Source organism: Ciconia boyciana, chromosome 1 (assembly GCF_034638445.1).
Source record: "Ciconia boyciana chromosome 1, ASM3463844v1, whole genome shotgun sequence".
Classification (NCBI taxonomy): domain Eukaryota; kingdom Metazoa; phylum Chordata; class Aves; order Ciconiiformes; family Ciconiidae; genus Ciconia; species Ciconia boyciana.
The window spans coordinates 199356776-199381158 of record NC_132934.1 but is presented as its reverse complement, the minus strand read 5'-3'; the positions used below and the strand labels follow the sequence as shown (position 1 = coordinate 199381158).

The window sequence follows — 24383 nt, the reverse complement described above, 5'->3', positions numbered from 1 at the left end:
TTTCCCAATCTATTTACATTTGTTTCTATATCATTCAAAATATGAGTATATATATATATTTAATGTAATGGTCAATGGTGCCCTGCTTTGCTCACAGAGCTTTCACATTTTTCCAGTGAGTTTGCATCCATGTTGAAACATCCTTAGACATGGCCAGTTTTTGTGGCTGAAAATACCTACAACCACATATTTTTGAGATAAAGTCTTTCATTTATCCACTACTAAGGCTGAAAACAACACTTAGGAAAATGAGGCAATAAAGAGAAGCCTGATCAGAGCAACACAATCCAAAGCCTAATTCATTTTTGGACAAAAACCCCTAACAGAGAAAGATTTGCATAGGTACATAAACACAGTTTAGTTCTTGTTGTGTGGTGTCTTTGCTCCCACTCTCATGAGAGTAAAAGGGAGGATTCCCATGTGGGTACACATTGAAGTAGGAGCCAAGATGTTGGATGAAATTCTCTGAAATCTCTCTGAAATTCAGATTGAACCCTATGGTGTTTGGGTTGACACTTGCTGCAGCTTTGTTCCATGATGTAAGGCTGTACCTTTATTTTCCTTGCAAGGATCCTAAAAGATTTCTGATCATCAGAAGTGACATGAGCCAGAAAGCAGGTTGAAATTATATTTCTTGGTGATCATAACATGTATCTCAGAAGTAGGAACAAGACAAGGAGTTTTGAAGGTTGGGTCATGAAGCATGGAGGTGGGGATGTATGTGTTTGAGAGTGAGTAGATGAAGAAGTAGAAAGAGGGAGATGAGCAGGCTGTGCTGGGAAGGGGAGCAGAGGTGACATGGCTCCCCAGGGAGAGGGACGGCTTGGCAGAGGAAGGTATTTTTGGTGAATCTCATGCAGCTGGTGCAAGACCTGGCTGTGAGATTAACTGCCAGGTCTCCCAAACCTGATGGAAGAGCCTCCAGTTCACCTCTTGTGGTACAGCCCTTTCTGGTTCACTGTAACAGGCAGTCAAAGCACAGGCTGGCTCATGAGAAAGAATTTGCCTTGTTTTACTTGTAATAATCCAGCTTCCTATGAAAATGATGTGAATGAATATCAACCACATAAACAGATTTTAAAGATTGCAAAGCGGTATCAAACCAAGCGTGTTCCTCTTTAACAGTGAGCCTCACTTTGCTGTTTCATATATATACAGTTGTAGCATTGGTAGAAGACTTCAGAGCATGCTAATATTTGTAGAGTGTCAGATCTTCAGTGAAAGGTGCAATATGTTTATTTGTTTAAATGAGAGGGTAGGTTCAATGTTGATGTTGAGGCACTTGGAAAAACTCAGAACAGGAATACTTCGATGTTGCTCAGTCTAAATAAAAGGGGGACAGGCTTTCTCTGCCTGCACACCTCAGCTGTCACATGAAGGTGACCAGACCACCCTCTAGTGGGATGAGACTGCATTTCAGTTTGTAATGTGTTACTGCTTTAACTATGAAACCATGTTTCTGTTTCCTTTTGCCTTGGAGATCTTTTCAGATGAAAGGTAAGATCAGATGTCTATCTGTGCAAGCAGTGTGGGAGGGCTCATATCCTAAAGGCTCTTCAAACTTCCCCTGCTCAAAGGGTTTCTGAGTCAGAGCAGTGGGACTTGGTGTCCTGATACTGAAAAGAGAGCTGCCTCTTGCATGTCTTTGGTTCTGAAATATTAAAATAAATGTATCTGTTTCTTCTTGTTCTTTTCATCACACCATCAGGTCTAATTGACGCATGCAAAATAACAGTAAGGAATTGCTAGACTATGGGGGGAAGGAATGGGCTTCAGAAAGGAAAATCTGTAAAAGGGTGGGAGCTGAGCAGCTGAAGAACCTGGAAAAGGTTTTCCTAATCAGAGCTGGTCACGTTAAAAAGAAAATCTATTTGTGAAAAAATATTTCAACAGCTGAGTGTAGGGGAATGAATACCATGAATGATTTATTTCACAATTGTTATTTGGTACTGCCAGAGCTTTTTCATTTAAGAAAAATGCAAGGTAAAACTCCAGTTGACACACCTTCAAAAACTCCTCTGCCCGGACATGAGAAGCAGCCATCAGTGCCGGCATTGGGTGCACCTTAAGCACCAGCTCATGCAGAAGGGAGAAGGCACGCAGCACCACAAAGGGGGACAGGAGAGCCTTCCAGCAGGGCTCCTGATGTTTGGTCCTCCCCGGAGACACACACAGAAGCTGCCACACGGTGCATGTTTCAGCCACGGCTGGCTGGCAAGGTCAAGCTTTGGCACACAGGGTCCGAGAGCAGGCGGAAGCAGGGGTACGGGTGCAATGGCACCTTTGCTCCAGGAAGGACGTGAAGGTCTGTCGTGGAGAGGTGCTGACTGCAGTTTCCAGTTCAGTTAGCCAGGACTTGCTGCTCTCCTTCCACTAAATCTTCTCCTAGGCCATAACCACTCAGGAAAAGAGACTATGTCTTCATCTGCATGTGGAAAATATCAGGTTTGTTTTCAACACCATTGCAGAATGAATAAATCGAAGTATTATATATAATAGTAAACATATGTTGTCCCTGCCTCAAGCCCATGGTGTTCCCTAGTTGAGGAACAGCATCCTGAAAACTGACATCCCTGACCACTGCCCTGTCTTCACTCCAGTCTTTCAAGCCCTGCTTCAACCAAGGTATCTGAAAAACATCAGCTAGCTAATATGTCTAAGTGATGAGTGGCCTCAGGTGGTACCTATGAAACAAAAGAAAAGAATCACATGGCTTTTATGTCTCTCTCACCTTTGGTCTATTGTTTGGTTTTTGACTTAACACTTCTACTACTGTAGCCCCAAGAGGTTGGAGCCTAAAGTCCTCACAGCTAGAGCTGGTCTGTGCTAGCTGCTTTCCACGTGTTCATGCACAAACACACACACACACACACACACACACACACTCTGCGCATGAAGGAGACTGAAATCCGCATAGGGTAAACAGTCAAAGAGTTTCATTTTAATAGGTCCTATGATGTGGTCTTTTCTACTCTCATTTCATACAGCTCTCTAAAAAAAAACCCACCAGATATTAGTTTTGGTTTAAATCTTGACTTAGAGAAAAGGATTTGTCATGATACAAAATAAGCTGTTCTGTTACACTTACTACCTTGTATTTCTTCTAGAAATGAAAATATTTGTTGAGAAATCAGACAATGTGGCGACAAAGATCTGAAAAATTACAAATACCTTCATTGATATTCTTATCAGGATTATAATGACTCAGCATTGAGTCACTGAGATACAGCTTCTTTTTTGTTGTATGGTGGGGAAGACTTAGGGTTCAAGCAGCCTGCAGTGAAGGAACATTGATAACATATAATGGTTTTGAGGTCTTAAAAAATGTGATACAAAGTTGGTTTTCAACGCTTTTTCCACTTGCGGTCACCTAAAAAGTTTCCAGTGGAAGTAAATATGCTTGTAAAGCAAAAGATGCCTTTTCTTTGTTACCTTTCACCGACCCCTCAGAAGTAGCCCATGGACCCTCAGAAGTTTGCAGACTGTAAACCAAAGATGGCTGTGCTACTGGGCAATGTCATTGTTTTAGTTGACTGAGCTAAAGTGATTAAAGCTTCAGAGAAGTTTAGTTAGTCCTTCAACCGTTTAGAGAATATGAAAGGTGACTTTTAAAGCATAATTTCTTCAGACAGTCTTATAGAGGTTGATTGTATGGCTCTATGTCTTGTGAATGGTGCAGACTGCAAGAAGCTAAGTCACAGCTTCCCACTGCACCCACCAGACAGCCCTCTCCACATGTGCTGGTGGAGAGCAGCCCCAAGGCTGCTCCATCTCCTGCCCGTCACAAACAACCACAGCAAGCCAGAAACACAGCAGAGGACTGGCGTACCAGCCCCAGCACCTTCCTTTCCCACAGTTACACTGAGGGCAAAGTGTAAGGGTACTGTTTTCTGTCTCAAAAAGAAGGTATTGTGCCATGTAATTTTGAACTTGAGCACTCTCACACTGGGAAAAAACACTGCTTGTTTGAGTTACCAGTACCACTCCCAGTCATATCCAAGTGTCCCTTGGAGGTCTCATGTCTAATCATTTACTGGATTTGACTTAAGTTACATCAAAAAAGTCTCAGCAGCTCCCAGTCAGAGGTGGTATGTCTGAAACAACTCTGTGTGGTCGGTTGCTCAGTCATCCTCGCTTGCTGAAATTTGGAGTAAATCATGCTAGGAATGAAATAGGTATCTCATAAGGTCTCTTTGCAAGGTCCTGCACCTGGGTCAGGGCAACCCCCGGTATCAACACAGGCTGGGGGATGAAGGGATTGAGAGCAGCCCTGCAGAGAAGGACTTGGGGGTACGGGCGGATGAAAAGCTGGACATGAGCCGACAATGTGTGCTCACAGCCCAGAAGGCCAACTGTATCCTGGGCTGCATCAAAAGAAGTGTGGCTGGCAGGTCGAGGGAGGTGATTCTGCCCCTCTACTCCGCTCTGGTGAGACCCCACCTGGAGTACTGTGTCCAGCTCTGGAGCCCTCAGTACAGGAAAGACATGGACCTGTTGGAGCGGGTCCAGAGGAGGGCCACAAAAATGATCAGAGGGATGGAACATCTCTCCTATGAGGACAGGCTGAGAGAGCTGGGGTTGTTCAGCCTGGAGAAGAGAAGGCTCCGGGGAGACCTTATTGAGGCCTTTCAATACTTAAAGGGGACTTATAAGAAAGATGGGGACAGACCATCTAGTAGGGCCTGTAGGGGTAAGACAAGGGGTAATAGTTTTAAACTAAAAGAGAATGGATTTAGACTAGATATAAGGAAAAAAAAATTAATATGAGGGTAGTGAAACACTGTCACAGGTTGCCCAGAGAGGTGGTCGATGCCCCATCCCTGGAAATATTCAAGGTCAGGTTGGACGGGGCTCTGAGCAACCTGATCAAGTTGAAGATGTCCGTGCTCATCGCAGGGGGGGTTGGACTAGATGACCTTGAAAGGTCCCTTCCAACCCAAACTATTCTGTGACTCTATAAATTGCCTGGGCAGTTACAGTTGCAAGATAGGTAAGATTGCTCCTTGGCTGTGCATAGCAGCACCTGTGTGACAGAAGCAGGAATAATCCATAAACCTAATACAAACTATGCCCTGGGTACCCAACGCAGGCATGCTCAGAGGTGGACAGGGTCCTCATGAGCGTGCCTGCATGGGAAACACAGGGCATGGATGGAGCCATGTTTGCTCCTCTACAGTACACATCATGCCCACGCTAAGGGGACCAACTTCAGCTGGTTCCTCAGAGAGGTCAAATCACTCCTAAAGAATTCACTTTCAAATTATAACAGTTCTCAGTAATCACAGATAAGATCAATATATTCCTGTGCAGAGAATCACAAATCACTCTCACCCGGAGCCCTGGGAAGAGTTTCCAGGAAGAACCAAATTCCTCTGAGACACATCTGACTTTCTGCCAGGGCTGTCAGTGCTACAAGCAGCGTGCAGATGGCAGGCAGAGAGTGTGCAGGTAGCATGCAGATAGCTTGTTTGGTCTGGGTTTTACAAGCTGAATAAAATTTGTGATAAATAAACACTTTGTTGCTTTCCTAGGCTCAGTGTACATCATGGGCTTCTTCCAGGTTCATTTTTCCCTAGTGCTGCTGTACAGTCCTGAGGTATTTAGGGAGTTCTTGCAAAACCTCTTCTCATCCTACGCACCTGAGTCATTTTTTCTCTCCTTTTCTTTCTTCTCTTTTCTTCCATTGCAGGTTCTCCATGTTTTTTCCATACTGTTCTCCCCATTTCCCTGTTTTCTGTAACGCCTCATACCACTGACCTTCCTGCAAGGAACCAGGAACTTTTTTACCTCCTTCTCCTGTGCAATGGAGTTCTTTTCATCCCTATTTTTTTATAGCCCAGGTGTTATACCATTTCCCTTATTCTCCCTCATTCTTTTTCTTTTCTCTCTTTGGCAGGGCACCAGTCTGTGAAAACGGAAGCATGAGATTTGGCAACACTAAGATGGCAGAAGAAAAACAGGGAGGGGGTATGTAGGTAACTACTAAGTGGTTAACTCTATGGCTGGGACTGTTCCCCATTTTCTCCTTTTGTTTTTAATTTTCCCTGGGCTAGAAGGGTTCAGCTCATTGGCACCTTCAAACATTCCCTGGAAATTTTTAATTGATTGACCAGTAAATTAAAAGTCATTGTACTATGAGCAAAGACAGACTCAACCAACAAGAACAGGGTAACAACTGTATGAATGGGTAGGTCTTTATCACATCCCTCTTAAAGTCATCTCTTTTTCTGGCTGAAAAGTCATACCCTTCTCAATTGTTCTTGTCTAGAAGCTATTCCATATCTTTCTTCTAAACCAATCCCCTCAATTTATTTAAACCAAAACCAAAACAAAAACACACACACACACCCCCAGACAGTCTGTTTTTCAGCTTGATTTCCAAAGGAAACAAGGTTTAGCAGAGAATTATATTGCTTGTCTGTCTGTTGGTCACCTGAGAACCTGCCTGTATAAGGTCGTTTGCACTCATAGGCTGATTTCAGCCACACTTGAGCAACACAGAGAAGTCTCTGGTGTGCTAGATTCTTACGAATTTCATGAAAGCTGTCATCTGGCTCGAGAAGAGACACTCAAATTAGTGATGTTGGTGTAGGAAAGGAGGACAGAATTTTGCAGTCATTGCAGTTTCTGGCATACAGTGCAGCGAGCATCCCCACAGTCACCAGCCACACACCCATATAGTTTTGGTTGGACCACCTGCATTTGTACAACTCCAAGCCTGTCACTGTGCAAACTACCTCTTGCTTGGAGGGAGTGTAAGAGCAGCTGGGGAGTCTCTGAAATTTATGTGCTGAGAAGAGTGAGAGGGGCAAAGGAGAGAGATGAGGGCAAAGGAGAGAGCTCCTCAGAAACCAGCTGGTGTTTCTTTTCCTTGGAGTCGGATTCAGATGCTCACTCTGGGACTATCTGCACTGCAAGGTGAAGCTCTATCTGAGATACTGAAGGGAACGTGTTCAGAAAACAGCAGCGGAAGCAGTATAACTGCATCAGTATGTCTTTTCAGCAGAGTAAATCAGACCTTAAGCTGTTCAGAGAGAGCTTGGTGTGCCTGCCTGTGACACAGAATTGATCTATACTCCTCAAGGGCTCTGCAATGGCAGTGTTTTCTTATCTGACAAATATTAAAACAACTCTAACTTGTTGCTTACCAATGACAATGTTTTGCACTTTTTGCTCCTCATGAGAAATATTTCATCACAGTGAGTGCCACAGGGGTTTCAGTGGAAACTCCCTGAATGGGAACTATGTAATTCAGCTTGAAAAGACCTTGCAGAATCAGGTCCATGCTAGGAGAACATACTAGCGACAGCTGAAAATAATGATCTGGCTTGATGTCAGCCTCAGCCCCAGACACAACACACACACTGTATTTACTGAAATCCCAGCCTTTTTTACAGAGCCTCTAGGTTAAATACTGCTTTGAAATGGCTCTCCTTAACCTGGAGTCATAAAATGTATGAAATGAAACAGTTGCTGTACTACATTGAAATTGCTGAACTGTCCTGCTAAATTGTCTTGCAATTGCATGTCGCAGATTGAAGGGTGTGGGAAGCGGGGGGAGGGAAATAAATGTTTCCTAATAGGGCCAAGTTACTCAATGAGCCATATAATCAGTTTGGTATAGTTACAGTCAAACTTTTTTTTTCCCAAAGTCATTCTCACATTTCTCTGAGGCCTTGAAATTGTTTAAGATGGTATTGAGAAAAACCTGGAAAGCCCTAATAGATGTGTGTTGCAATGCGTGCCTGCCCTGCAGTGAACTTATCCTGCAGCCTACGAGACCACGATGTGAAGTTCACTCTAGTCTTTTTCTGCCACCTTTTGGCTAAAGACAATGGATAGTGTGTATAAAACTATATAAAACTATGGGCAAATTTGGAAGAATCACAGTATTATAGGTGAGAGAAAATACTGATAGACAAATTCTGTTTGATACAACACTGAGTAGTACTTTAGTCCTAAAGCAACTTCCACTTGACTCCTGTGGCCATATCTACACCAGGCTAAGTGAGTTCTACAGCCACCAGTCTGCACTTTGGTTATATGCTGGCACCATGTTGGCCTTGTTGGCTCCATCTGTCTGTATACCTTTTTCTTTGCTTGGGAAGGTTGGAGAGGCAGGAAGGCAGTGCCAGTATACTCTGGCAGTCTTTATATTTAGCAAACAAGTGTGGTGCAGCAGGAAGGAATCTGTAGAGCAAACCAGTTGGGCTGAAGACCCAGTATTTACACTCCCTGTGTTTCATGGAGGCATCTTGTACTACCTTTAATCTGGTCCCACTGACCAAATGCCGATTAACACCTGGATTTGCATGAGGTGCCCTCCTGGAGTACCTCTTTCAGTTTACTCTGACAGGGAATTGCACTCGTGTGCTCCCAGTTCATTTTGCTCCAAGGTACCTTAAATGGGATGGATGACAGGGAGATTCATTCCAAATTCATTGTAATGTAATGCTAATGGAGGTGGACTTTGATAAGACTGTTCAGGATGAGTGGTGGATCAGGGTGGTGGCATATGCTGCACAATGCATCTATCCCTTCCTACAGATGTAACCAATGAATTCGCTCACGGGGCACTCAGTTCGGGCTGTATGAAAATGCATTTGGCCTTGTGAAAATGTAGCTGTTTCAACTACTGTTTTAAAGAACTACAGTACTTCCTACTGAGCTGTACCATACTTATCAGTAATTCCCTTTTGAGCTGCTTAGGACCATTCTCCAACAGCTTATACCCAGAGAAGATGGTCAGAGTCAGGGATCAGATGAGGTGAGTATGTTCCAAAAATACATAAAATCCCAGTGGACCTGAATTCCGCTCTGCATCTTTCCTTGCTAGCCAAGGCCTTAAAGGGTTTTCTCCTTCAATGAAAACTGGAGTGGGACCTCTACTGTTCTGCATTTCACTAGGAAGGAGCAACCAACGTCAAGAAATGCAGCTGCATCTTCTCAACATACATCTGAAAACTGTGCAGAGGACACACAAAATGAAGACCCCCTAATCTAGTTCAGACTTACAAAAATCTTTCTTTTGTGTCTCCATCTATTTCTTCTCCTTGGAGTGAAGCATGACATCCCGTTGTGGGAGCCATCATAGCTCATGGGTTCAGCTTACAAAGTCAGCCTGGAGAGGAGAACAGAGGAGTGGAGTGGCCCAAATCACAGCTCTGACAAGTATCTCAAGTCACTGCTGAACCAAAATAAATTTTCCCTTTCTTTCACAAAACAACAGGGAACATTCACACTTGAGAATGTCTCCCAACTTCTTAAATTTTCTGAACCTGCATTTTCAGAACTTCCAATCCCCAAATAGTTTTCTGGTGCTCCCTGCTCAAACAAAATGTGGTAACATGAAAATTTACCTCCCTGAAAAAGAAATCTGATTTTTGTTATTACTTGTTTTGCTTCTGTGCCATGATCCCTTCTCCAAATGGACACTATTAGCCAAGAACCCTGTCAAATGTGAGTGTAATTTACATTTTCCGCTCAAGACTGAAATGTATTCTCTTCTACATTGTCTATTCACCTAGCTCATTACGTTTTTCCTTATTAGGCTTGTTACAGCTCTCCCTGGTTTTAATTAACGTAATTAACACAATCTCATCTGCATATTTATGGAGTTGTTATTTTTCTGATTCATAAATATATATGATGACAGAGATCTTTGAGGTATCCTCTGTTTAAGGTTTGAAAATTCACCACTTATCTTGTTCTTTTCTGTTTCCTAGACAGTTTTTGGTCCATAATAACACTGATTCTTCTTCACCTGAACCACTATTCAGAAGCAGAACTGACTGAAATTTTTCCTGATAGAAAGGGCTCACTTTGCAGATTTGGTAGAGAGTCACCACACTGGCCATTCAACCAGTGTGCTGCTCAGAAGGCTTCTCAGCTCCTCCAGTTTGTGGCTCCTCACTGTTGCAATAGTTCAATTTCCTACCTGGGATTCTTTTAAAAAAAAATCAGTTCTCTCATACTTTCAAGAATGTTTTCAAGAAATGGCCATTCTATGGCAAATTAACTCCTTTCATTTTCTTTAACCCAGAATGAAAGAGGCTCTAGAAATGTTAAATTTTCTGAGACATGAGGAGTGTTTACTTTCATTCAGAAGTCTCTTGCTAATGACCTGGTCTAAGATTTTTCAACAAGTTCTCCTTTATCTGATTTTTTTACATTCAGATCACTTTAAAAGCTTGGTGAATTTCCTTTGCAGATACACACAAGTACAGTCTGCAGATTATTTAGTGTTCTACATTAATGATCATTTCAATCAATTTTTTGGTGAAGACAGAAGAACCTACTCCTCTCCTGAAGTTGGCCACACCAACATTCTTTTTAAGGCAAAAAGCAAGTAAACTTTTCTGGGTTATTTCAATTCCATGTAACCAGTTAAAATGTTAGAAGCTGATGACAATGACGTATCCGTGATAGAAAAAGATATTGGCTAATAATATAACCTATATCAAATGACTTCTTAGTCATTAGCTTCATAAAGGTGTTAAAATAACCACCATTTGTCATTGCTATTGTTTATTTCAAACTCTTTCAACAAATGCTGTATAAAGCAAATGCCAAATGCTAAATAAAGGACTAGCTAATCCCACTCCTATTTTCAACTGCCCTTTGCAGGTGTCTTTCCCTCTCCTTTCACTATAGAGAGGATTTGCTGCCTCTCACTGAAAGTCAGGGGGAGGAATACTCCCCTTAGTAACATTAGGCATGCATTATTCCTCAGCCAATAGAACAACGCTAATAAAATGTGCCTGGCCATTTGTTTTTAAAATAACAAAAGAAGAAAAGCCAAATAGAGGTTAAAAACACATTTTGTCAGTTAAATCCCCAGTGCCTTTAGATAGTGTAAAATATAGGAATATTTTAGAGATACAGAGCCACCCTATTTATTCTAATTCCCTGACCATTATGCCACAAAAATTCTAAACAAAAGGGGACTGCAGTCAGGCAGCCTTTCCTCTGGCTTCTGGAAAAATTAAGAACATTAAAGTATATTAACAGACACACTATTTCAGAACAAGGGTCCATCTAGCCCACAGTCTCCAGCAGAGGCCATCAGCAGCTACCCAGGGAAGAGTAAGAGCAAAGCAAATGTACATGATACATCCCCAAACTGCTCTCCACCTCTGACTATCTCCAGGTTAGGAATTTCCTGAGCTTGATGTGGTTTTTCTATTTAGTAATCCTCAACAGACTTCTGTTCTGAGTACTTGTCCAGTCTCCCCCGACTGCATGCCAACTTTTTGCATCCGCAACCTCTTTTAGCAAGGAGTGTCACAGATCCACTTTCTAAGACTCCTTTGGATTCATGGCAGACCAGCAGAAAGGTTGGCAGCTGCTGAGGTTGGCAGACTGGATTGGGTTGGTGGCAGACTGGATTGAGATAGATCTAATCCTTAGACTGGGAAAGATTCAAAATAATCAGCTCCCTTTGCCCCCTTTTGCACTGCTGCAAGCTCATTGGAACTACAGCTGGGAGGTGAGAGCGGCGGCCCAGCCCTAGAGGTACCTTTTCTTCTTTTTTTTCCAGGGGCAGCATGTCACTACTGCTAAGATGTCAAGTATAGAGTGTTAGTTGGTGCTACTGGTGACAGCCATAAGCATTCAAGAAGGTGATATACGTGTACACAAATAACACAGTGTCTGGACTGAGACAACACATTACTCCTTGCAACTAGGTGATACAGTAGGCAAAAATTCTCTAATGCTTGTTGCAACCCACTCACCACTCAGCTTACGCTGCTCACCACTGCAGTGTCCTTTGTGTTACTTGTTATTGCAGCATCTGGGTATGTGAATTGCACTGTACTCTGGATCATGGAAGAAAAAAATAAGGGTAGAAACCTGGCTGCATCACTCAGTCTATCTCCCTGCAAAGGGAGATGTGTTCCCTGCAGCAAACGTGAGCGTACTTACAGTTTTAAATGTCTCAAGTAATTGTGCTTTCACATTTCCCTCACAAGACTATTCAACACTTCAAAGTAGCTCAAGCTTTTCCTGGCATTCTGTCTAAATATTCCCTTCTTAATCTCATCTCATTACCTCCTAAGTAATTGTATTCTGTCCTTGGGGTCTATTCACTTTGCACATTTACAGACTGCTACCCGGTTCCCCTGAGTGTAAGCCTTACTCTGAGGCAAATGACACATTTTTACGTTTGAAATATATCTTACAAACTATTCACAATTATTCTTGCAATCTCTCATACTAAGGTAGTCTCTACCGATATATTAGAAGGTAAACTCCTGACTTCAGAGGCTTGCAACCTACTCTGCCTTCTTCCCCATGTTCTTTGAGCTCTTGTCAACCCACACGTATTCATGTGAATACTCCTTTGAATTCAAATACTCTTTAAATGCCTTGAGTTTGCGAGGCTGGGATCAATACACAAAGTAGAAAAAAAGGAAATGGAAAGGAAAATACAGTGGGGAAAAAAAATCTCCAAAACTCAAAAGGCCTATAGTCCGCTGTTGAGAGAGATTTTTCAACTCTTTCATAATCTATGGCTGGTTTCCATTTTTTAGATGTAGTAAGTTAACAGTATTCTTTTTATCTTTTCACAATTCCACTTTATAGAACAAAACCTAATAATTCTTCTTCATTTATTGCCTTTTTTTGCATCCAGTTCTGAAAATAGTTCTTCTCCCTTTTCCCTCACCTAAGATTGTCTGTGACGTGCTTACATGATTGTAAGTGATTTATCTTTCTGGTCTTATTTTCATCTTCCCTGAATGGCTTCCAGTTCACTGTGAATTATTTGATAGCATGGCAAAATGTAATCTAAGCTCGCCATTTCCCTGGCTTTCTAGCAAATAGTTTGCTGGATATGAAATATGGACAAACTAGAGAGAAGGGGATGTTATAGGGTTATGGTGTTCTTCCAGTTCCCTACAGGCTTGAGAGAGCAGGTTGGTTTAGCAGGAATGCAGTTAGCGATCTTTCTTGTTTCTGCCTGAATCCAGAAAGTGCTGGATCATGCTCTTTAGTCAGCTGCATGGTTCGTGGCTGGGCTGCGTGGCTGACAAGCTCAGGGCAAGGTCTGCTTTCCAGGCACTGCTTAGCGGAACCCACTGTTCCAGAGCCGGTGCAGACTGAGCCCAAACCACGACCTAACTGATGAGTTAGCAAGTTCTCACCCTGCTGGGCTATGTTTCTACTGGCCTACAGATGACTGTTTCAAAACTAGCTTGTAGGAGTGGTTGAGATGGGTCAAAATATTTGGAAAACTGGAGTTATTTTAATATGGGGGATAGCATACGTGGCACATTTTGCTAGTCATATCCAATTTTATACTTGTAAAGTGCTTAAGTGTTTGGAATTTTTATGTGGATATGATTTAGCAGCCCTGCTTTCCTAGCTTTGTCGGGCACAGAAAATAAGAGCAAAAGAAAACGATAAAGAGAAACATCCCTAAAGAGCACAACTTCTCTTCTTATGGTAGACTTTTGTTGCATTCAAGGTGAATGCCACATGTAACTGTCTTTTGTTTGGCTTGTATCTGGATGGTCATCCATTTAAGTAATGCTAAAGGGAAACTTCAGTTAAATAGTCTACATAAGCTGATGCAATCCAACTAAAATATGTATGGTTACACAAGCTTTCATGGGGAAAACACTGGACCAACTAAATGTGAATGCACAAGAGAAATACATTTTAGTTTTCTTTGGGTCATGGGTGCTGTGGACTCACAACTGCTTTACGTTGCCATAACAGTCACAAGGTGAAGCTCCTGCTTACTAGGTTGGGAGGGATGTCGCAGGTAAATCTGACTCCAGTGCTGTTCCCACTGTCTGTGGTGGCGATGTGCTGGCTGTCAGCAGCAGGGTGAGATACTTTCAGTTTCAAAAGGAATCTGCTGCCATGACTGCCTTCAGGGTGCCCATTTTCAGCTCTGTCTGCAGCTCAGCTTGGTGGTTGCATGCTGCAGTATCAGTCGTGGGACCGCCCAGGGCTGCGGGCGCGAAGCGTCGGGCTGTGATCAGCACAAGCCCTTTGCGTGATGACCCCGCTCAGCCCTTAGCTCATCTGGGAGGAGGCAGTGTGGCGAAGGGAGCTCCCAGGAGGACCTGGGGCTTCTTCTGGACGTAATGGAAGCAGAAATGCCGCTAGCGCAGAGGGAAGTGGCTCCCCCAGACCCAGTGGGGCTGCACTATTTTACATCAGTTGAGGATTTAATCTTGTGTTTGAAGTACATCCTTAAACTGAATAAGAACAGCACTGCTAAATGCCTTCCTGTTTAAATGATGAACTCAGCGGCTGAAAGAATATAAAATATTTATGATACGGAGGAAGCAAACGCAGTTGCTAAAATGAAGCACAGTTGAAATAAGGATACAGAGGGAATCTGAGTCCTCCTCTCTTTTCATTGCCTGAGCCCAGTCTTACTTGCCCTGACTTTATGATGGGGTAACTCCGCTGCTTCTCACTGTTTTATACCAGTGCAACAGCAATCAAAATTAAACCTTTATCTTCAACTGTTTACCCCCTTTTAAACAGGAATGCTCAATAAAGAGATTTGGAAATTCCTCTCCACAACTTCTCGCCTAGCCTAGACCATTAGATGGTCTTTTGGCCACTAGCAACTGTCTCAGTCCCTGGCAAACCCCCAGCCACATCCACAGTTTCACATCAGGCTGTTCTAGTGGGTAAGCCCATGCAGGTACTCTGTGCACTGGAAAAACCCTGCACTTCATGTCTTGTACCCTCCTAGTATCAGCCCTGTCATCAGATTCTGCAATAAATGGTACGAATACTCCTCAGCATGTGCCTTTGAGAAACCAGCCCTCTCAAAATTACTTTAAAACAGTGTACCAAAAATCTGTGGACATGCAATATCTGCAGAGGTGGTGAGGCAGCTGCCTGCAGAGCAGGGTGTGGGTCAGGATGTGCCAGGTCAGCTGTATTGCCACAGGCAAAGGATATTCTGTGCGCTGGTATTCCAGCTGCCTCTATGTCACACAAGTCAATAATTTTACAGTTTATCATTATTTGTTTCATATTTCCATGCCTTAAAACATTTTAAAAGCTCTGCCTAACTCTCCTGCCTTCCTTTGAAAGCAGAAAGCATTGGACCGGCCATGCACTCTGCAAACATGTCAAACATGCTCTCCAGCCTACTTTGGTGAAGCCCTGGTTCAAGACTAGTTCCAAGTCACATCATGTGCAAGTGAAAAGAACAAAAATGTCAACCCAACCTTTCAAAGGCTTTATTTTTAATTAATTTTTTTTAACACACTCTTTCTATTTTTAATGTTAGCCACATATATGGCAAACTGAATAAATTGTTTTCAAGCCCACAAAACTTGGATAGGCACCAGCTTTCTGCTCTCTTTGCTATTTCATGGGACTGTTACTGGTAAAAGACTATGCCAATGACTAAAACAGACAGCTGAAACATAAGGAATTTTTACAAGTTTTCCAAGATTTCTGATAGGAATCCCCTAGGAAAGAATTCCCTTTTGTAGCTCCTGTGAGGAATAAGCCAGTTTATGCAAAAGTGTCATGGCTGAACCACTTTTTTTTTATAAATCCATATTTCTACATATCAGCGGGTGTAGTTCTCAGCCGGATCTCATTGGCACAGCATGACTCAGTGAAAGGCTACGACAAGCCAACAAAAGGTGTGTGTAGGGATGCCCACACAGCATCCCCTCTTGAAAACCATGCACACAGCAGAGTGACAGCACGGGGTGCTGCAAAGGGGAACCTACACCCGGGGTCTGTGCATGTGAGCCCGGGGACCTTTCTCACTGGTGTGTGCATTAACAGGTTGTATGGGTGACCTTGTAACCCAAACAGCACGGGGGGTGGGGTGGGGTGTGGGCGTAAAAGTGTATGTGTAAAAGCGTGTGTAACCAGAACTTCCCTGGATTAGCTGTACAAGGGTGGCTAGAAATTTTTAGGTGTTTGCTAATGTTTTGCAGGTGTGTAGTATTGCAGTTTATCTGTTGTATTGCTGATATTGATCCTGAAGGTATAGTTCACTCATTGCCAGTTAATTATGCATAATTTATAAATCAGTAAAGCATTTTGGTTCTGATTTGGTATAAATCACATGAGCTGAGTAGTTTTTTTTCCAGTGGCAGGTGCACACTCTGTGTGATTTTGGGCAGAAACTACCTTGGGCTCTGTTTTCTAATTACAGTTATCATTTAGATAAGATACTACTAATAGCCTGCTTTATATCCCTTTTCACTACTTTAGTAAATGCTACCATCTAGGAAAGGAGGCAAAATGGATACACACTTTCCCTGAGGTTAATTTTTTGAATAAGTTACTGCATTAGAAATTCTATTATAGCTACTGCGATTGCACTGCAGCTACAGTTCCAGTTATCCAGATAAGCCAATGCCTGGCAATTTAAGACAGTACGGATACAGACTAACACAGCTGGTTTATTGCCATTCAGACCCTCTGTCCCTGCTAGCAGAGCTCAGGCTTTTCCCCCACCAAGGAGTTCATTGCACAAGTAAATAAGTGACAAATAGGAAAATATAGGCAGGTGCCACATTAATGACAAACTGTGCCATGCAGATTTTTTGGGTCTTGCAGAGTTAGAGATGGATCGTTTGTGATGTATCATTTAGTCTTCATTTTCCTCATCCATTTCCACCACATACTAATCTGGTTGCCTGCTCTATTTAAAGCATACTCCTTCAAGCAGACCAGAATCTGCTAAAATAATTTCCTTTTGATTCTCAAATGTCTAGTTTTAATTCAGTAAGAAGTAAGATGTGTAGAGGTAGCATGTCACATACTTTGCCCCTTTTAACATAACTTTTAAAGCTTAACAAAAGCCAATTTCCCTGCCCCGATGGGTCTACAATCTAATTAGACAGCAGTCAATTGAAAGCTAAGGGATGGGTGGCTCTATCACCCTAAAGAACCTTGGCAGATTTTGAACTTGTATCTGCATTTGTTGTTGTTGCTGTTTTTCTATTTTACCTTCCCATGAGCAAAGGCATTAGCAAGGGAGATTGTCCTAAGGAGGGCATCTGGGCCTCTCAGGACAGAGAGGGGTATCGGAGTCACTCAAGGCAGGGAGGATGGCTGGGCAGAAAAGCGATACCAGGTTCGTAAGTCAAGGGAAGCACAGGCCAGCATTTCTGAATTCTGTACTGGACAAGTTGGTAGAAATAATACTGAAGAAGACATGCAGCTCAATTAAAAAATATTGGAATAGAGTGAATGCAACATTTGTAAAGGGGAGTCATGTTTTACAAACTGCTTTCAAATTTGTCAAAGCAGTTATTAAACATGAGGAGATGCGTTACTTCTTGATACACTGAATTGAGATTTCCCCAAAGCTTGTGGTACAATCCCCTACCAAGGAACGTTAAAGAAATCAAGTAGTCTTGGGAAGGGAGGAAAACATCCTTTTTGAGCACTAAGTGGCTAAGATGTAGGAAATTAAGTGCAGGAATAAGAAGTTGATTTCTCTGGTGGAGGGGTTACAGACCCATATAATCTCTTCAGCATACTCATAATTACAGTATAAAAGTATGTGAATAATGAGGTAACAAAGTCTCCTGATAAAACTATTCGATGTAGTAAAATCTAAAGCTTATTTCAAAAGTTTAATCAGGATTTCATAAAGCTGACAGGTTTGGCAATAAAACAGAAGGTGGAACTAAAGGTCAGTGCATAAAAACTAAGGCACGTAGGCCAGAACATCTTTAGTTATAAATATGCAGTGATAGGGTAGAAATTATTGCTGCTAAGGGGAAAATGCTTGAAGTCCCTGTGGTTGTTTCCTAGCTCAGTGACCAGTGATGGTGGGAAAAAAAGTAAAGCAGAGTGTTAGGAACGATTAAGAAAGGAATTCCCAAATAGAAAATATTATTATGCCATCATATTAATCTGTGATGTCCTCTCACCCTGGTCACTGCCCAAAATGATATAGGACAACTGGAAAAGATAAAGGAAAATGTCATGATGATCATATCTATGGAGTTACTTCCAGGTAATGAAAAACTGAGTAAAAGCACTTCTCTGCTTGGAAAAGGAAAGAGCAAGAGGGGTACAAGAGAGAAATAGAAAATCATAAGTGATATGGAGGACATGGAAAAAAAGGAAAATATTCATATTTTTCTCACGTGAGCTTTAGGGACACTCAGTGAAATTTGAAGGTAAGGGTTTTAAATAAAAAGTATATTTTTACACAGCTCAGAATAAAATGCAGAATTTGTTGCTGTCAGATGGTGTCAAGGAAAAATGTACGCACGGATTCAAAAGGAATTCTGCCAATTAATCAGAAATAAATCTATTGATGGTTATTAACTATAACAGTATGAATGCAACCTTAATGCAGGAAGGCCCCTAACCATCGACCTGCAGAAGGTGGGAAGGGATCCCAGGGGAAGCACTGCCGTGTACTCACCCTGTGTCTTTTACTCTTTCATTTTCTGAACACTGGGAAAGACTAGACAGACAGAAAGATGTGCATAGCTTTAAGAAAAGATTGCATTGAATCATGTTCCTACATTTATTGTACTTCCCTGGCAGAAAAGTGGGAGCTGAAAGGATGGAAAATTCCTTTCAAGACACAGGTGTTTGAAGGGATTCTTTGGGCCAAGTTTGACCTCAGGGATTCCTTCGGTCTTATCACGGTCCAGATGTCAGGGGGATGAGGGTTTCTCCCCCCTCACTTCTAGAGCTGCAGATCACCCCTAAGTCAGTATTATCTCTGAAATTTCAGAGCCATTGGTGACTTAAAAGCACAAAACCATTGACAACTAAGTGTGACTTAGTGATTTACCTCCTGCCTGTCACGCTTAGAGAAGAGCCAGAGACGCTCAGATATCTGTTGCAACAAGTCTGCCACTGACACAAGTGAAATCTGTAAACAACTGCTTTCCTCCATAAAAATCTCGGTTTTGTTTCTTCTGCCAATTGCTACCAAAAGCAGCTAATCCCCACCCGGCAATCACCACGTGCACCAGCTTCGCTTGCCCATGGCTTTATTGCATATCCCACATAAAATTGATAGCAGTTTCCTTTTTGTAGACAAAACATTTACAATTATCTCGTTTGTCCTAGCAACAAAAATAACTATGCATATTCAACCTGTCATACAAAATGGTCTGAAAACGCTTTACAGATACTAACAAAAAAATCCAGAAGGGCTGTATGAAAAGACAAAAGAAAACAAATAGGTCTTCCTTGGTTTTTCAGCTGGAATTTTAAAGCATATCACTTTTCTTTCCAAACTGCATTTTATTCTTTTCAAAGTATCTGGAAGACCCAAAATGACATGTTTCTTCTGGATGTGATATTGCTTTTATAGGGATTTACTTGATATGATTTTTTCTTTTGCCTCATCTTTTAAGGTTTAGAAATTCACGCTGCTCACCCTACACCAAACTCTAATGAAAACCTAATATGGCAAAAAAAGTTTAAGAGCCTGGAATACCCACTCACATTTTTAGAATGTTTATAATGCCAATTTTTTTCTGATATCGTACTCTTAAAAAGTTTTGGTGCACAGATGGTAGCAATATACAGACCGCCTTTGTGAAATTAACTGCATAAATTCATTTATCAATACACTAGCTAATTTCAGGTGCAGAAATACAGAATGTGAATATGGAAAAATGTGCTTATTTTATACATAACTTTTGACTGCTGTAATATCTTTTTTTCCTCTTGAGGAGCTCACAGGACTATTGAGGCAGCCTGTGTTTCAAGCAATTGCTACCTTACTCTCTTATATTTGCTTATGGCTCAGCTGCCCCTTTATGCACATCCTATAGCAAGGACTGATGGGGAGCTGCAATGTCTCAGAGATCTGCTGTTAGTGGTATGGAGCAGAGCTAAATATGTGCCTGTCTCTGTTCTGCATCACCACTCCCTACCTCTGATATAGAAGAGGCATCATGTGGACAGAGGCCCTGCCAAGCACTGTGGGCAGGGGAATGGGCAGAAGTGGGCAGGAGGTTCCCCAGGCTCTGCTCACCTACACAGGCTGAGACTCAGCACCCTTTTCCTGAGCTGGAGAGTTTTCTTGGTTGTTCAAACGCTTTTCTTCTCTCTTGTCATTTGCACTTACATGTCACATCCCCCTTTACCTTCATTACATTCATGTCCTGTTCTAACAAGTCTCCTTGTTGCTCAGAGCTGTTTTTCTGTAATTCAGAAAAAAAGTTAAATTTCATTTCACTGTTTTGAAAAAAACCAGTTCATTTAAAAATACTGAAACAAAATGTTTTAACCTATTAGAAAACTTTCTGCCCTCTTTGTTCTTTTTCCCTTCAGAACTGGTTGTTGAATTTGCTCAAAATTTGCGAATACTTTTGGTCTTCCCCAAAAGCCAGTAATTGCTGTATTTACTGTGGAAAAAAACCTGCTAATCTCACCCTTCACAGTGATTATGCATGACATGACAGGTGGCTTTTTAAAATGGAAATACACTTCACTTTCCTAAAGTACTGGTAGAAATTGAATAGTTTAAAAATCTAATCTCTTCTCACTTTAGCCTGGTAAATCTCCAGTGTCTTCAGAGGGCTCTGAACTAAAGCCTTGCATATTTCTTTCCTTTTGCTGTGAGTCTTCTTTCCATTGAAAAGAGTAATAAAGGTCAAATTGATTCCACTACGATACAGATTAGGTGTCTTGTATGTACCACGTACCAAATATGTACCACATATTTTCAGTATGTTTAATGGAAGTATTCCTTAGACAAGTGAATTTTCTTCATTTTGATCTACTTCCTACTAAAAAATCAGGAATAGTTAAAAGAGACATGTCTTGCATCTTCCAATCTTACAATTAACAGTAAGCATGTACAATTGTAAAAATTTAATACTATGCCCTCCATTGCATACTGTAATAATCAGATACGTTGATTCAGCAACCAGAAAACAGGAGATCAAAAATTCCTGGTTTAACTGTTGTGAATGGACAATTGGGAAGGGGAGGGTGGGTGGCAGTTCAGACAAAACAAATTTGTCATGAAATATATCTATGGGGGTAGAAGGAATTTAAACTGTTGTTTGAAAAACTGAGTTGCAAACCCATAAATATTTTCAGCTTTGATAGGAAGCCAAAACCTTTTTATGCAAAAATGTCCATGCAATGTGGGGACTGCAGATCAAACAGCTCATGTCTTCAATGTCTTGTACAGTCTGGTTTCACTAGCTAGACTCCATCCTCCCATGATTTGAAATAATTTTGTTTGCTTGTTCCCTGTCAGCAAAGGATTATGAATGTTTTCCAATCCTCATTTTAGGTAATCAGATAACAGACGCAGAATCAATATTTTGCCTTTAAAATTGTATTACACTTACAATCACAGAATTATTCATTTTATTCGTTAAATGTAAAGGTTCTGTTAAACATAACCCCAAATCTATTCAAGATAAAAAGACTTTTTCAACTGCCTTTTTTTGGGTCACAGTTTTAGCAATGTTATACCATTGGTTCTAGCTATTAGTCTGGCTTTTCATGGTGTTTTATCATTCTAGTAATGTATGATATGAACCCTTGTTCAGTTCTTTGCCCACACAGGAGAGAAGTTACAAGAAAGCCCCAAAGTCTGGAAAACATGGAAAATCAAATTCAGTATTTATGTGAGAATTTGTCCATTTAGAGATTAATTGATCATGACCTGGAATTTCATGAGAAAGAAACTTTGGAGAACAGACAAATCAAAGATTATAAATAAGACGCGCATTTTTAGCAGTGAAAGTAACCGAACATTGGAAAAGCTTACCCTCAGAAGGGGTTCTGTCTTTCTTGCAAGTCCTTATTTGTAACAGAAGTGTGAACCTGATGCAGGTGAGGGTCTGTGGTGTGTTATGGGAGGGTATGACTAGGTGGGGACTGAGTAGGGAGGTCTGTGAGGAAGGAGAGGAATGTCATGGGGCCTGGGATGGTCCTGCATACACTCCATTTCCTCATAAGGTCTAATACCAATGTGTATTCATTACCAGCTATGCTCCCTCCCAAATAATACAGAAAATTTTTGTGGGTGGAAAAAAAATGAGAAGGAAGAAAAAGAGCTCAACCCAGAGTGTCATGAGCACTGGAAAGTTTGAGAACAGTCCAGATTTCAAAGAGATACTTAACTGCATTCTTCAAATATCTCTGTGAAACCCAGTTAGACATCACACAGAAATGGTATACTCATTGTGCTGGGATCATTTCTAACTGGAATTTGGCCAGACCTTTTTAAGCAGAAAGGCGGGCAGGGGAACAATCCTGTCATTAAATGTCCTTGTCATTTTATCTTCATTCCTCTGATTCGTTGCAGATGTTGCTTTGGAAAGTGTTTTAGTGCCTTTCTCGCTTCAATTACCATCAGTTCACACTCAGTTCATAATGGCAGAATAATTGAGTGGGGGACTAGTTCACCATCCTTGTGGATCTTTTTGACATCTACTTGTGGTTGCTCTATTTCTTTATCTTGCAGCAGATTTTTCCTTAGAAAATTAAATTTAAAAGTGTTTGAAGGTTTGAAAAAAGGACAAAGATTGATTACTTTGGTAACTTTATTTCAACATTAGATTAACTTTTTATGGATTATAATGACAAGCCCTAAGCAAAAAGACTATAGTGAGATATATGACTCAATATGAAGTCAGCACAGAGTAATTCACAAATTTTTTCTTTCTAGCAAAGTCAACTTAATGAAACATAATAACAATATCTATTTTTTAAGAAAATGCCATTAGATGAACTCTAGGTGCATGAATTTACAGTGTTTACACTGAATATGAAGTCAACCAACCATTTATTGTTTGTGTATTTCCTTATCCATCATTTATTGAGGAATTTATTAGTAGTACTTCAATATAATCAGTAAAGAGATTTTGCTTTTATAAGTCTTGTAATTTTAATTCAAGAATGCCCTTTACAATACTTTGCAGACATAGGGTTGGTATCTAGCTAGTGTAATTCTACTGTGTAATCTAATTCACTGACCATGATAAAATATTAGATTAGCTATACCGATAAAGTTAGTTGTTCATAATCATTGGAAATTAAGTAAGAGAAAAGGTGTTATCAAGACATTTTTAGCAACACTGTAATTGCTCTTCTATAATACTATTTGTAAATAGCAACTGAAAGGTTGGTTTCTACAGAGAATTGGAAATTGTAATTGGAGTGTGGTGATCTGGCAGTCTTTCTGGAAACAAATCAAGAGAGAAATGATTACATGAGACTTTCAGAACTACAGTTTCAAAAACTGAGCTTATTTCTGAATCTGGCAGACATTTCTTTGCCAGCCTAAGGAAATATCAAGTTTTTTGTGTGTTTAGTTTTAAATGAGGTAGAGTGTTGGATTTGTTACGTCCATATGTTTGCAAACACAAATATTATTCCTTCTAAAAGTAAGCAAGAAAAATCACCAAAACATTCCAGATCAACCATCAATGAATACAAATGTTCAAACACAATCTGAGTTTTTGGAAGACAGTTCAGATAAGCTTTTCCTAAACTTCAGTACACAGATTTATAAATGGATACCTGGATACCTTGTTCACGGTGTCATGCACCCCCTTCAGAGCAGAATAAGATGGTATGGCCTATTAGGTGCTTGATTCTCACAGCTAACCATTTTTTCTGCTCTTCTTTCCACTGCCCTTTGGCAAAACACTAAGGGCATTTAGAAAAAGAGGAACTTGCTTTTGCCTACTTGGGTTGTGTAATCCTCTTAGCACTGAACAGGCTGTTCTGACAACATTTTCATTGGCAGTGGATGGAGAGAGAGCTCTTCTGACCAAGTAATAGTCTGAATATGATCTATTCATGGTGTTCTCTGCATTCAGTTTCACAGACAAGACAACCAGCCTTGCGTGAACCCTCCCATCCTTGCCCACCTTTGACTGGGGAGAACATGGGCTCTCTGTCTTCTATACCTTTTGAAGCTCTGCCCAGTCCACAGGCTCAGCAGTGGTATCAGGCTAAGAAGATGCTGCTCACACACCCTCAAGGGTCTTCCTTACAACCTTACATATTCCCATTGGTGTCCTCAGCCAACCCCAAGTAAAAAGGAGCCTGCAGGGCTGCTGTCACCAGGCTGTGCCACTACGGCTCTGGCACCCCACAGTCGTGTAGGACAGAGGGGCCTTTTGCTTGCCCCATTACCGTGACACCTGCCACATTTAGCAGGCATTAAGTATTGTGGCATTGAAAGGTACAGCATCCTGGCACCGCTGACAAACAATTAAGTTCACTCCATGTCTTTTGCTTTATTACATTTGTGAATGTGGGAGCCATCATCCAGCCAAATCTTGAGAAAGTGCCTTAAGGATTCAGGCTTTCATTCTGCTTTCTCTATTACACTTCCATTTCCTCTCACTGCACCCCTTCTTGGACAGACACTTGCCCCCTAATCTTTCAAATCCAGTGCCAGGGGAGTTTCCCATACTCTC

The 24383-nt window shown here is 41.3% G+C and overlaps 1 long non-coding RNA gene across 1 annotated transcript; it reads right to left on the bottom strand.

Annotated features, from left to right (window-relative positions):
- Positions 1–1130: 1130 nt before the first annotated feature.
- Positions 1131–21872, bottom strand: LOC140648635 (uncharacterized). Its single transcript, XR_012041302.1, has 3 exons — positions 21719–21872; positions 19964–20132; positions 1131–2425 (listed from the first exon to the last, which is right to left on the bottom strand). It is a non-coding gene; the product is annotated as an uncharacterized lncRNA (long non-coding RNA).
- Between the last annotated feature and the right edge of the window lie 2511 nt (positions 21873–24383).